Here is a 15150-nt window from a genome sequence, read left to right on the forward strand (position 1 = left end):
TGTGCCAAATGTATCTTAGCAATAGCCATGTAAATATGAGAAATGCACGACTCAACTGTTGCACCTCCAACTGGTGGTTTATTTATTTTTATGCTGTCTTTGTCCAAACAAGTTGTCCATGTTTGCTTCCAGCAGAGAGAGGCAGCTGAATGGGCATTCAGATTGTAGGGCTGCAATCCTGCCTCCTTTCTGAATTTAAGCCCCTGCAATTTTAGACAGGGAGCATATGATATTCTCATACCCCCCCTGCTGGCCACTGTCTCAAGTGACACAACTGGAGCCGAGGTGGGGGATTTGATTCACATACAGAGACATTGTCAGTGGGTTAGAAGGGCAGTGTTGAAGAAGCATCTGATTTTAAAACAAAGCACTTTCCAAGGGATGGTGGTTTGGGTATGTTCCCTTTTGCATTGCCACATCAAAAGAGACATTCTCAGGGAAATGTGCATCCTGTCTTTGGCTTCCCCTGCAACTAAATATAACTCCCATAAAATAAGAACCGTGTCTGAGGGATTGTGAATGACTGGAAAACATTCCAGCCACGATACAGTATATATAAAAAGGGCATGTTTAGCCTTGCTTAAGCTTCATGTTTCCATTGGAAGGAAGTTCAGGATAGCCCTGCAGGACAGATCAGTGCATGCAGCCATCTGTTAGCAAAACCAGCTGGCGCTTTTGCAGCATCTCTCCCCCTCCTCTTCCCACCCCCAACAAAATGGCTGGTAGAGAAATGATTGCCCTCTTCTCCCTCCTCATTCCTTGGGATTTCTTCCTGTAATGCCTTCCCCCCAGAATATGTATTCTTGCTCTAGATTGATGCCATATCCAAGAAACCTTTCTTTAACTTTACTCAAATATAAAAAATAATCCCTTTGGCAGACAGTAATGCCATGCAAATTTTCTCCACCTTTCTGTAAAACTGCCTGTCGCATACAACGTTTCTCCTCAAGTGTGTCAATCTACAGAATCCAACATCCATTTATGTATGGTGCCAATGTGTGAGCAGTCTGAGCAAATCGCTCAGTGTGCATAACTCTGTGGGAAGCTTGCTTAACCCCAGACAGAATGAAATTCTCCCTAAGGCCAGATAGATACCTCTGTTGGAATTTTGGCATTCAGTAGTATACATAATGTTACTCTAGAGGACCAAGCTGTATGGCGTCACACCCTCTGTACAATTGTGCATGTCTCTGTATGCTTTTGCATAGTTTGCAGCTCAGTGTGGTAGGAGCTTCAGCGAGCTGGTCAGACAAAAGACTAAGCCATAGTTTAGTATTGTGGTAGCAAACCTCAGCAGGCCTTATGCTTGCTTTCTCCCTCTCCTCCTCAGGGGCAGCTACAAGGAAGAGTTTGGAAGGTTTTTGCTTCTGTTTTAGATTAACCACAGCTCGCCTTGTTGCCTAACCTCTGTGAAGCTGTGGTTAATTTTAACTTTGGCTTATTTATTATTATTTTTCTAGTTCTAATAATTTATACATAGTTTAATACTGTAGTTGTATTGTGTACAATAGATGTTATGGAGGGATACAGCATAAAAATAGTTAAAATAAACCATAAGATTCGGGGGGGGGGAGCCTGCTGAAAGTCTTTACCAACCATAAAATGTTTACCAAGCATCAGAGAGCAGGCTGCCTTATTTCAGCTTGGAGGGAGCTCCTCAGAATTGGACTCACAATACTGAAAGCACAACCAGTAGTTTGTGAAGCTGGCTTATTTCTGCTGATCAGCAGTTTAAGATTAACCACAGTTTAGGGTTCAGATGATTCATAAACTGTGGTTAACATAAAACAGTAACAAAAATTTCCAGTGTCCTCCTCGTGTCCACAGTAGAATGAGGGAAGAGTGTGCAAGCCATGACATACTTATCAAGCAAGTAAGTGCAAAGAGCGTAGCTTAGGGTGCAGCTAGGTGATGTAGTGGTATGGTGGGACTTTTGCAGTAAGACTCGGGAAATGTTGGTGGAGCCCAAGTCTCTACAGTCCCTGTTCCATGTGCTGTATGAGTCCAGTTGAGCAATTAAAATGTGATGATACAGGGTCAGAGTTCAGGCTCATAATTTTGGGGGGGGTGGAGGCCTTGTGGTTGTCTTTTTCCTAATACTCTGAAAAATACGACAATGTCCAGTCCTTCTATGGCAGATGGGGGACATCAGCTCTGTAATGCAAATGCATCTTCTTAGTTGAGAAGCATTTTGTGTAGTGTTGTATCCAAACTGATGCCTTGATTCTTACTTGAAAGGTAAAGGGTAAAGGGACCCCTGACAATTTAGTCCAGTCGCGAATGACTCTGGGGTTGCGGCGCTCATCTCGCTTTACAGGCTGAGGGAGCCAGCGTTCGTCCGCTTCCACAGGCAGTTTTTCCGGGTCATGTGGCCAGCATGACTAAACTGCTTCTGGCAAAACCAGAGCAGCGCACGGAAATGCCGTTTACCTTCCCGCCGGAGCGGTACCTATTTATCTACTTGCACTGCATGCTTTCCAGTTGCTAGGTTGGCAGGAGCAGGGACCGAGCAATGGGAGCTCACCCCATTGCAGGGATCCGAACCTCCGATCAGCAAGCCCAAGCGGCACACTTATTTTTCTACAAATGGGTGTTTCTCCCTCCCCCCTTTTTCTGCAAGCATATAGCTGTCTTCTTGGAAACCCCCTTCAGGTTCTTGGTTTCAAATTCTCAGCCTGAAATTATAAAATAGCTTGGCAGAGTTTTCCCTGCATGCGCTTCCTCTCGCAGTAAACTTTTCTTCTACGCAGATCTCATTCGTTTGACCAGAAGTTGTGTGTGGCTGGCAGGAAATCACAAGGGAGCTGCACTTACTAAAAGTAGTTTGTAGCACCTTTAATTAAAGGTGTGCCCTCAAAATGGTCGCCCACAAAAATTAGAACTCTGTTAATTTCCCCTGGGATCTTGACAAACATCTATGAGAAGAAAGCCGGAGACAAAAATTAGGTAATGAATCCTCGTATCTGATAAAAGATATGGTCCTTCCAAGCACTGCTGCACCAGAGTGTTTATTCTTGGGCACATATTTTGCATATTTGTGTATTGCTGGGAGTGGTGTTCTTAAAATGTGTGGGGAAGCATTGAACTCTCATAGGAAATAGATATTTCTCATGATGGTGTGTATAGACAAGAACTGCATTACTAGTTCAAAACCTTTTGAAAGTGGAGTTGACATGAGATATGCATTGCCAAATATCCTGAAGACTAAACAAACCACTTTGCAGAGATTCAATATTGTAGTATCTGTGAATATATCACTAGTTTGCTTTATAGGTGAAATTCAGTGGGCATAAATTGAAACTTAAAGTTCTTGTGGGCCTCCCTTTGTACAGAGGAATCTGTTCCCTTTTGTAGCCCTCAACATCACTCTGCCTTTCCAAAATGAATATTCAAAACTGGCCCAAAAGAGTGCATTTTTAAAAAACTGTGTAGGGTACATTTAGATGTGGAGATTGTTGCATTACTTTTTTCTGGTTGCAATGTTAGCACTTCTGTCCTCGTTTCTAATGTTACTGCATTAACTGTTGTGTTCTGAAACTGTGGCTTTCCATATACTGCCGTGTTACACTAAATTCCATTCACACCAGTGAACATGGTGTGACACAACAGTGGACATCATCAAACATGCCGCCACTTTTTATGTGCATGCACTCTTCTGTTCCCCTGTGATTCACCCAGGAAGCTGGCAGGAAAGAACTGAGTGCCAGAATACTGCCCTAAATTTCATCACATAAGCAGCAGTGAAAACCACAGGGAAATTTCAGTACAAAACTCCTGTGATTATCCAGGTTAATGGGGTTGCAAACAGATTTTTTTCTGGAAGCATTTTGCGTGCAAATGAGTGCTAAACTTCCACTAGATTTCCTGAATTGACATGTGAAAGATCACCTAAAACACTAAAATTATCAGGTAAGGAAAATGGAATAAAGTGCTGTCTGAAGGCAGCCATAGTAAATGCCTGACACTTGTTGACATAGGAAGATTCTAAGAAGATTTAAAGAAGAATGAAGTAGCTATATAGCTGGTAATGATCTGCAAGCCCAGTCTGCCAAATCTTTTAAAAGGGATATAAAATCTCAGATGGAGTTTAAGCTGGTATCTAACCATCAGCATGCATCTGTCAACTGCAGAAGCCGTTCAGCATGTTGGCAGTATTAAAATTATAACTACCATCAGACACAAGGTAGACCAGGCATTAGAGCCAGTCTTTGGTTTCCTAGGATTATAGGAGATATGAATTTCAGGTTGTAGACTCCTCTGTCTCCTTTAAAGGATCCTTTCATTTAGTTTCAACAGACTTCTCTGTCTTACTAATTCAGCACCTGAGAACAGTATGGACTGGCTGTTGTGCCGAACTTTCTTTGATAAGGCATCCTCACAACTTTTTACTGGAGCTCAAGGACAGGCAAGGTGTTGCTTTCACTGGCTCAGTGAAAGCCAGCCAGGCAAGCAGCTGTTCTGTTATTTAGTAAGCTTGGCTCTTCAAGCTACGTATTGGTGACTGTGATCACTTTAGCTATCCGGTAGAATGGTACACAGCTAAAAATGCCTGCTAGTGAAGTGTCCCACTTTGGGGATGCAGAACACCTGGACAGATATGAAAAGTTCCAGAAAGGGGATGGGGTTCTCAGACAGGTAGACCTTTTCCTTCCCCTCATCATCCAAGACACGGATGATTTGAATGCTCTCTAGCATTGAATCTTAGGAAGTCACTGCTTTCCCACTTGCTCCACCATCCCTATATGAACTGGAAGGAGTTGCTTTGCCGCAGCAGTTTTTTCCTGGTGGGCTGCTTTCCTTCAGAGGAGTTGGATCTGTCATTCATTCTGATGCATGTGTTGAATTAGTTTCCTACTTCGCAGATCTTTTGAACACGTGCAGCAGGCTTTGTGCACATGACTCCACACCCCCTGCTATGAGTAGATAGTTGGCTGGTGGTGGTGGGTGGCCAGAAGGTAGACTATATTAGAAGGTGAACCTGACATCAAAAACACTAGCTTGTGAAACTCTGAGTTTAGTGCTCCTGAGATTTTCGGACCCTGAGAATGTTCAGGCCCTTCAATGTGCACATAAGGTCTTGACCAGTCTTGTTGGGATCTCCCTGGAGGTGTCTTGCCAACCTTTTTTCTTAAGTGAAGTACCATTTATCTATTGTGACTTTTCTGTGTTCAGTACTGGGGGGGGGGGGTCCGCTTTTCTGCTATGGTCAATATTGACTCTGCTATGGTCAATATTGTGCCCAGGTTCATGTTTCCTTTATAATTATAGTTGAACAAACCTAATACTGCCTTCCAGGAACTGATGCATTTCCATCGTGATGCTGTACTTGGCTCAAAATTGTTCTTTAACTTGTGGAATAAGAATGCAATCTCTCTCTCTCTCTCTCTCTCTCTCTCTCTCTCTCTCTGACACACACACACACACTTATCTTTGGGAGATAATTTCTCAAATGGAAATAGAAAGTGTTATAACTAATGTAAAACTAAGATGAAGTTTACTTAATACCCACAAGTATTCTGCCTCCATGAAGCATAATTAAAATCATCCGAAGGGTTAGGCTTTTCAGTTTCTTTACAGTGGCACGTTGGTCATAATCTAAGTATGAGGCTATTTTGCCTTAATTTGGAATATTTTACATTTTCACAGTCTCCCCCTTCCCCCACCCCTAGTCAGAGTTATTTGCAAAGGGACTGAAGAAAGAATGTGCACGTCTCCCCTCCCTTTCCCCTTCCCACATTCTCCAGATTTTGATAGAAGATTTGTTTTATTTATTTCCAAAATTATATCCGCAGGAAACAAGCCGTTTAAATTCAGATTATGCTGAATCAAAATGGTGCTGGTATGAGAAGCAACGTGCTGTTTTATGAGCACGGAGTCCCTTTTCTCATAACTGATTGATAGTAAATATTTTCCTGAAGAGTTATTGCCAGCCATGAACAGTGCAACTGTTTCACTGGGTTTTTTTTCTCCTGTAGTACTTGCTGTACCAGCCATTGTCTGTAATTAAGATCTACAATTCACAATGCAGACGTTTGCACTTCCTCTGGGTCTGAGCTATTTATAAGGTATTTCAGCTGTTCAGAGTTTCTTTTGAGTGCTAAACTACATGTAAACAGGCATTTTTCTCTCTCCAGTATGCACACATTGTATATCAGTTGCCTTTATTTCAGCCTCCTCCTTTCTTGGAAGCTACTTTACATGTTGGGTTCATCATGAAATAAATCAGGGTAGAAATCGTTCTCTCCACCCCCAACCTCCACTCCAGTGATTTTTACAAACCATTGCACCCTCCCCCAGCCTGTTTTCAACCAAGGACCTCTTAAATGCTAGGGATACCCAGCCACTTTTGCCATTAATGGTTCTACTGAATTAACAGATGAGTAGCAAAAGAGTGGCATGCTAAAGCTTTCAACCTTATAGAACTGGAGGTAGAAATAAAAAAATCTCATGATTCAGTCTTCCTTCAACCCACTTCTGTCTCCCTTAGGAAAATATGCAGTTATCTGTGAGTCACTTGACACAGACAAGATTTTCCTTGGTGATCATAGGGAGAAACTGTACACATCCTCATGTGCAACGATCATGTGTCTATTTAATGACTTATGTCTGAAAGCAAGCATAATTTAAAAGGGCGATATTTATGCATGTTTCATTGGTAATGTACCATTTGTGGTCTTCTGAACCGAACACCGCCTGTTGACCTTGCAGATGTAGATTTAAACCACAGCTCTGCAGTGGAATTCATGGACAAGTTATATAATTATTATTATTATTTATTATTTATACCCCGCCCATCTGGCTGGGTTTACCCAGCCACTCTGCGCAGCTTCCAACCGAATATTAAAAACACAATACAGCATTAAACATTAAAAACTTCCCTAAACAGGGCTGCCTTCAGATGTCTTTTAAAAGTAAGATAGTTGTTTATTTCCTTGACATCTGATGGGAGGGCGTTCCACAGGGCGAGGACCACTACCGAGAAGGCCCTCTGCTCGGTTCCCTGTAACTTCGCTTCTCGCAGTGAGGGAACCGCCAGAAGGCCCTTGGCGCTGGACCTCAGTGTCTGGGCTGAACGATGGGGGTGGAGACGTTAGTTGCCTTAGTTTTCCTATCTGTAAAGTGGGGAGAACAATGGCGTATTTCATGAAATGGTGGCAAAAATCCACTTCCTGGGCATAAGTCATCAAGCTGGAACATCTGAATGACCTTTTTGGATAACGGCCTAGTGTGCTGCAGGAACATCACCAGACCTAGAAATCTGAGGGAAGAATTTTGGAAGGGAAACTCTGTTCTAGCCTTATCCGCTCTTTGGCTAAGTTGAGAGCAAGTTTACATGGGTCTGGATCAGCTCAGAAAGGCTCTTGTGTCTTTGTCCCTAGGAGGAGTAATAATGAGAAGCAAGTTCCTCATCAGGCATGTACTGCAGCATTGCCCGCTGATGCATGCCGGATCACCCGCATACAGGGATCACGTGACCACTCCAAAAGTCAAACGATCAATTCGCCTCGTTTTGGCTCTGTAGTTAATGCACAAACAGTGCGATCTGCAGGGCTGTAATTGCATTGTTAGGGCCAAGGAACAAGCCTGTGCCTTTTCAGCAGACAGCTGGCAGGGAGAGAGGCATGTTGTTAGGAAAGAGAGAGGCAAGGCAAATAAAATTACTGCTAACGCTCAGAGATCGGCAGGAGTCCTACTTGCCTAATCTTACCGGTGGGAGCAAGCGGCTGTTGTAATCCAATTATAGCAGCATAAGCAATTTGTTAGACACTCCGCATAATGTAACAATTTCCCAATAAACTCTGACTTGTAATAACGTCGGCAAGAGCCCACATAAATCTGCCCGAATGGTGGGGGCTGGAGCATTCGGCTGGGGGCTTGTAATTTGTGCCATCAGCACGTTTCTCCGACTGTGGCATGGCGCACCATTTTCCATGCAGGAATTCTGAGGAGTAAAGCTTGGCAAAGCCTCTCTAAAGAGGAGTCCATTAGGAGAGGAGGGGCCAAGCAGTACTGAGAACCATACTGCTCTGATTTACCCCGTATGGTAGAAAAACTCAAAACGGCTTGTAAAAAAGAAATTCGCCAAAAGCAACAAAGAAAAGCCCAGGACAGATTTTTTTCCTTCTTATTTCTTAAAATTAAAAATAATGGTTAACACAAGAGATTGCTATGTTCTACTAAAAATGAGGCGGTGCCCTAAAGGAGTCAAAACTGCCCAAGAGAGATTTTCTCTCTCTCTCTGGAATCCACCAATTTGTGTTTTTGTTGCTTGTTGCTGTGCTTAGATTTGGAACCGTTAACTTTGAATTTCCCTGGTTGGATTTAACTTTTTTAGTGAAATATTGTGCATCCTAACTGTTCTGTTGGAGCCTTTACAAAGAGCTAATTTAGATATTTGTATAGAATTCATTTTCATGTCCTGTCTGCCACAGAACAAGACTGTTAGTGCAACTGATGTGCCTGGCATATAAGGATTCTTGTTTTGTTTCTTTACAAATGCTTCATTTAGTCATATGGTTGTGGAAGCTTTGAACACTAGTTTCTGTCAGTTATATCAGCACTCAGCACTGCTGTGGAACTATAGTCTCCTCTAACCTCTGAGAAGGTCTCTTTCCATGTATTGTTGAGGCACCAGGTAGCAGCACAAAGCCATCTCTGCAGAAGGTCCTGGTTGAACTTGCTGCCTTATCGATCAAGTAAAGCTGTAGAGTCTTTTGACCTTCAGAGAATCTGCTGGGTACTCACAACAAGATGTCTGACCTTGGGAGCAGCTCTTGAGAATGTAGAACGTTATTGATGTGTCTTGTGTACCTTGTTGTGCTAGGATACTGCTTAATATTTTGAGTTGCAGAAGTGCAGGGGTTTTTGTGTTGGCTGTTTTATTGATTGCCATATTTCAATTTTAAAGCACATTTGTGTTAAATCTGGTCAGAAGGTTACACAGTTGTCTGCCCTTGGTATTGTGTGCAAATTCACATTCAGATTTGCAGGATGGCCTTTCCTAATGCCCGAACTGCAACATTTTCATTGTTCCTAATCTGCTGTACACATCAAGATGCCAATTAACTGTGTCAGGGCAGCAAGCTTTCTGCTGCTCCTGGAATTAGTCTAATAAATACTGCCTCTCAGCTGAAGCCTCTTTCTTTCCGTTTGAAAAGAAAATGCTATCTTACTTTGCTGGAGCTTCACATCAATAAGCTGCAGTGTCCTAATAAAGCCACTCAGTGTCTAGGTTTAACTAATGACTGATTTTCATGGCTTTGACAGTGAGCTGTGTGCGTTATTTTCTCCTGATATTGTAAAAATAATGAGAGCAAATTAGAACAATCAGTTTACACAGATAGCTCCTGATTGGAGGCGATGGGCAATATGGCAGCAGGTAATCCATCTTCGGACTCCTGTCACATTAACTTCAACCGCATGGAAAAGATCAGGCGGAGCAAACGGGGATCCTGCCCAATCGGAACACTGAAATTAATGAGAAGAGCATTGTTCTGTGATCAACCTTTTAATTAGCAAGACGGGAGACAGAGGGAGTGATGACGCCGGCAGCACAGCTGCGCAGTGACAGGCATGCCTCCTGCAAAGGGGAAGGGAAAAGCACACGCTTTAAATTATCCTGCTCTCTGCTGCTTGCCCACCAGCAGCATAGCTTTGTTTTGAACCCTTTTCTCAGAGCTGTGCAAACAATGCCTGCGTTTATTAGAATACTCTAAGCCACTTACTCCCTAGCATTCGTGTCTGCGACCACTCCTGTCGTGGGGAAAATGTGATTTTGAAAGTTTTGGTATATTTCACATTTGAACCAGAGAGGGGTCATTATTCGGTAGCAGCCTGGCCCATGTGCCCCTCTTGCTTTTCGGCAGCTGCCTCATAATAAGTCTTTCCCGTTCAAAGGACTGACACACCGTTTGTTTGTGTCAAATGGGGTTGGCGATGAATTGTGGCACTATCCTGCTGTCTGAGTTGCTGTGCCTTTCCTCACTATGGCTGTGCTAAAGGGTGTCATAGAAATGTAGGCTGTGGGTGAAAAGTTCAGCCTTGCAAAGTGTGCAGAAGATGCGTTGAGGATTGAAGTTTAATAACTTCCTGTCCAGGTCCTCTTTATGAGTGAGGTTTGAAGGAAGCAGAGAAGGCAAAGGACAATACTGAGAGGATGGCGTTGCGGAAGAGGAGAAAAGCACAGAAACGTTTAATACTCTTTTAAGAAATCAAACAACCAGCATTTTAACCCACATCCATAATTAAGCATTAAAGTGGTCCTCTTGTTGTCTCTTGTGTGCGCATGCACACACAGAGAGAGCATTTATCCTCCCCCCACACACATAGTGTTGCTTTTCTGTATCTGCTAAATTTGCACATTCTCTTTCTGTATTGGCACAACAGCAGTACGTGGTGATTTTTCAAGCAACTGTGCTAATTGTGGACAATGAACTGAAACTTTATGCAACACAGTAAATGTGTGGTTGCCTCCTCTGGTTTGCACGCAACTTCTGTTTGATTTGTTGAGCATTGTGCGCTACCTGGAAGTACTGAGATAAAAGCAAAACAGGACCCCTCCTTCACAAAGTCCTTAAATGCCAACCAGTTGTGTACTCAATTGGCCTAGTCTTAACTGCTCAAATGAAGCATTTGTCCTTGATGCAGGAGACCATTACTAAATACTGTCTAAGAAACTGACTGTCTTCAAAAGGTTAAAGGTATTAAGAATGCAAAGGTATTCCTAAGGTTGGAGACTTACAACAAACAAAGACTAGATTATTTTTCAAATGTTCCTTTATGAAGAGTTCTCCATAAAGGAAGTTTTCTAATACAGTATTTTTAAAGTTATTTTTGGTAAAACTAAAATAACAACCTATTTATCACTGTATTCTTTAGAAAGCAGTTTACCTGTGGGCTGTGACTAAATGAGAATTTTCGGTTCTCAGATAACTTTATTTTGAGGAAGCTATAGGCAAGGAGAATAAATGTTTGTTTGAACGCATTCACTCTTGACACATTGGTGTTGCGCTGAAATTCTGTAGTGAATGTTATGAAACATTATTGGTGATACTGTTTATCCTGGGACTACTTATAGAAAAATTCATGGGGAAACCACTCTTTAACATAAATAGAACTTAAAGCATACATTCTTTCCCCGCTCATATTTGGACTTTTTACTTCTCTTTTATCATTTGGCCCAGTTTGGTGCTTGAAAGCATTGCTCTTTGAGACTCAACATGGCATCCCATGTTTGGGACTGTGAAGAGTCTCTGAAAGAATTACTGTTCTTTTCAAATGCAAGTAATTTATTTTTGTTAGTGGGTATGTTGAGGCTGACGGATGCATTATGCAGCTTTCTGATCACCCATGGTTATTTCCATGCCAATTCTGTTTGGCTGATCCCTTCCCTACTCTTAGCTTGAAATGGAGAAGGAAATAATTGCTGTAGCTTTGTATTAAACAGCAGAAGACTATCAGTGTAAAATATTTAATGCAAGGTATTAACATTTCCCCCTGTTTTGTATCAATCTAGAAAATGTTATTTTGTTAGTTTTGTGAGAAAGTAATTCTAGTTTACATAGTCAGGTCAGAAAATACAAGGCTTCAGTTTAGGTGAATCCCCCCCCCCCCAACTGCCCTGTATAATAACCTATAATTTAAAAAATTGGTTGCTATGGCTGTGTTTGCATATAATGATATGCCAGTGACTCTGCTTATTGTGGTTTATTATGCAGTGTGGTAGTGCATCCTGTCCAATCACTCCCAATTTGTTCCTCTCCTGGTGCAAGTGAGATAAACAAACCAGTACACCTTGTGTTTTCATTAAGTCTGAACCAGAGATTGTAGCTTGTTGCTCCCTAGCAAGCCAGGATCCATAAGGCAACAACAAACCATAGCTGAAGGTTGGCTAACAACCATTACTTGTTAGGGAGCAGCAAACCACCATCCCTGTTTCCAACATAATGGGAAACGGGGAAACAAACCAGGAAGCCATTTGCTTTACAGCACTCCACAATCAGCCCAAAACTCCAGCTTAATGCTACGTGTGAAGGCAGCCACAAAAAGTGGCCACTAATCTGAACTAAACTGCATAGTAGATGCCAACATGTAATGAGCTGTTTATCTGAAGCAATTTCGCTAGCATAACATTCAACAAAAAATTAGCTAAACGGTGCATTTGTGCTGATATGATATAACTAGGCGTCTCTCATACGTTCGGTCAATTATCTCACCTCACAGGTGCAGCCAGAGAGCGGCTATGAATCTGCTTCACAGCTTTGACAAATGAGCTCATTGTTTTTTGTTCTTTTCTTAATTTTGGTTCATCTGTGATTCAAGTTTATCCTGGATTTTTAATTTTTCACGAGGTTGCCAAGATTTAAAGTCAGCCATATGAGTGCTGCGGTGGCAGATCTGCTTTTCCGTACAATTTGGGACCTCAAGACAGTTAACGACCATCAAATGTATGTTAGTCTATACTAAAATGTTAAGAACACATGGTTCATGAATAAAGCAGCAAGAGAAAGTAACTTCCTTTATTTAAAAGTCCAACTTTGAAGATCATCTCCCCCCTCCCCATGTCACATCATCATGAACTAGTATTGTAGGGGCTGTGCGTCAGGGCTGCTTCACAACAGGCAATCTTGATAGCTTCCACATATAAGCACAACAGGGTGAGTTTAGCAGTTTCATTTCTTAATTTCTTGCTTTTGTAGGTTTGAATCAGCCCCATAGTATGTTAATAAAGAGGAAGGAAGGAGTTCAATTTATACTGGTCATTAAGGATCCCTTGGTGCTTATCGCAAGAGTGAGGTTATTAACCCTGATGTTCTTCTGGCCAAATTCAACTCGTGATGATTACATTCTGCGACCTAAATTACTTTTGTAGTTTTCACTAGAGAGATTGACTTTCGTGGTTTCTCCTGGAGAGAGTGACTTCTGCTTTTAAAAATGCTCTCTAACAAAGTGATTACACGTTCTGCCCCAGAAGTGGCGGCACCTCAGTTGAAGTGGCATTGTTCTTGGCACAGCTTAGGTGCCTTTTTGAGGAATTCTGAGCCCTCTGTTTAATAAACAAATGACACTATGTATTGCTGAAGGTCATCTAAAATTTTCAGTATAATACTAGAAAACAAATGTGCACTTAATTCAGTGCCACTCATTTAATATTTTACTTCACTGATCAAAATTTAACTCTACATATTTTATCAATCTCTCTTTCTGAAAGAGAGAGCACCAGTAGAATTTAAAATATAATAAATTAATAATGCAGAGGAAAGTATCAAAAAGTAAAAGTCTTGCTTTAAAAGCATAGCATTCAAAATATGACAGAAACTGGTTATGCTGAACCTTAAACAAAAAGTGGTCAAGTGCAGGAAAGATTACCCAGCTGCCTTTTGCTACCTTGAAAAAAATATTATTTCTAAACAGACAGTTCCATTTTTAGCCTACTTGAATAATTATTTTAAAGTATTTTATTATTGTAATTGGTACTTAAGGGAACTGATATGTTTTCCTGTTGTTGCCTCAAAAAGTCAGTCTGGGTGGTTATATCATCATCATTACTATTGCCATTAGTAGTAGTAGTAGTAGTAGTAGTAGTAGTAGTCACATTTATATACTCTCCTTCTGTAGTTCTCAGGGTGGGTCACATGATACATTGTAGTTTCAGTTGTAGGTAATTGCTGCGATCATTAGTATAGGCTTTTTGTTATACATAATTTCTTGCACTGTGTGGTGACCACTGCCCTTGATCTAGTTGATTTTTATATGGAAGTCATTATACCAAGAGCCAAACTCGATTAGACACCATTCATACCATTAGCAATTGCATGAGTGGTTTTTAAAAGGTTAATAGCAGGCATAGAGAAAGGGTGATCCAGACTGAAACTCTAGAAAGGGTTTGCTCATTACTGCAGTCCCAATCCAGATTAGGTTTCTCCTGCAATGGGTCGGTATCTTGAGCCCACCCAAGGATGGCTGTGGGCAAGATTTCTGCATTGCTGGGGGTTGGACTAGTTGACCCTCAAGTTCCCTTCCACCTTTATGATTCTATGACTTTTGCACTTCAGGGGAGGGGGGACTTTTATTGTTGTGAATAAAATGGAGGGGAAAACAATATATATTGGGACTACAGAAGATGGTAGATTATTAAACTACACATCCCTACAAGGACCCCTTTCCAGATCCACCAACTATTTTTTTTTTAAAAAAAGACATGTTCACAATTGCTAATTGTGCAAACAGTGTCTTACTGGTTTGCCTAAAATGCAAGAATCTGCAATTTGTACCTAGAGAAGCCTCCATCTAAGACACTTTCCCTTCAAAAAACTGTGAGCTTGACTTTCTTTGTTCTTGACTTCACTTACTCAACGTGAGTATTGCTGTGAAATGTCAAAACTGCAAGTTGCAGATAGTTTCAAAACATTTTCTGATTAGATAAAGTAACATTATACTATTACACCACTTATTTCATGACTGTGAACATTGCATGTGCCATGCAAACTCTAAACGATATTACAAATATTAACAAGACTATCATACAATGCAACACATCCTATTATATCAAGATATCGGAAGTTTGAAAGGTAAATATAAATATTTTGAAACTTTCAAAATAAATAACATGAGCTGTGTGAGCATTTATACCTGGGGTGAGAAACCTGTAGCCCCCAGTCAGCATGGTGACTACTTCCAGTGAAAAATTGTGTAACTCCTTTAGTTGTCAATAAAACTGAAATAATTCATTGCTATATAACTTCTCATTGTTTTATCAATTTCATATAGTACCATACAGCCTAACTTTAATGAAAGAACATCTAGGGCGTTGTCTTCAATTACTCTTGTCTCCACTTACTCAAATATTTTCCTGTATACCCAAGGCAACGTAGCCTCTCATGTCTGCCTTCATTATTTCTGGAAATGGCAGTCCAGTGTCTCGGCTAATTCTATGAGAATAGATTTGCATTTGGAAATTTAAATATTCTTGTGTATAGTTACTTCTTGTTGACCTAGGATCTTCCCATCACAGGGTAAAATAAAGCCCCCTTTGTCATTGCCAGCATCTTTGAAACTTAGTTAATGACTAAAATATTTCACTGTTAATTCTCCTGACCTCAGGATTCCTGTTGATTCCTCTGATTGCCTGTGTGCTTGGACTGAGCTCTC

The 15150-nt window shown here is 41.2% G+C and overlaps 1 protein-coding gene across 10 annotated transcripts in view; it reads left to right on the forward strand.

Annotated features, from left to right (window-relative positions):
* Positions 1–15150, forward strand: part of BTRC (beta-transducin repeat containing E3 ubiquitin protein ligase) — a 123227-nt gene that overhangs the window by 65202 nt on the left and 42875 nt on the right. The window lies entirely within an intron of this gene.

Source organism: Podarcis erhardii, assembly GCF_964252035.2.
Source record: "Podarcis erhardii genome assembly, chromosome: 5".
NCBI lineage: Eukaryota > Metazoa > Chordata > Lepidosauria > Squamata > Lacertidae > Podarcis > Podarcis erhardii.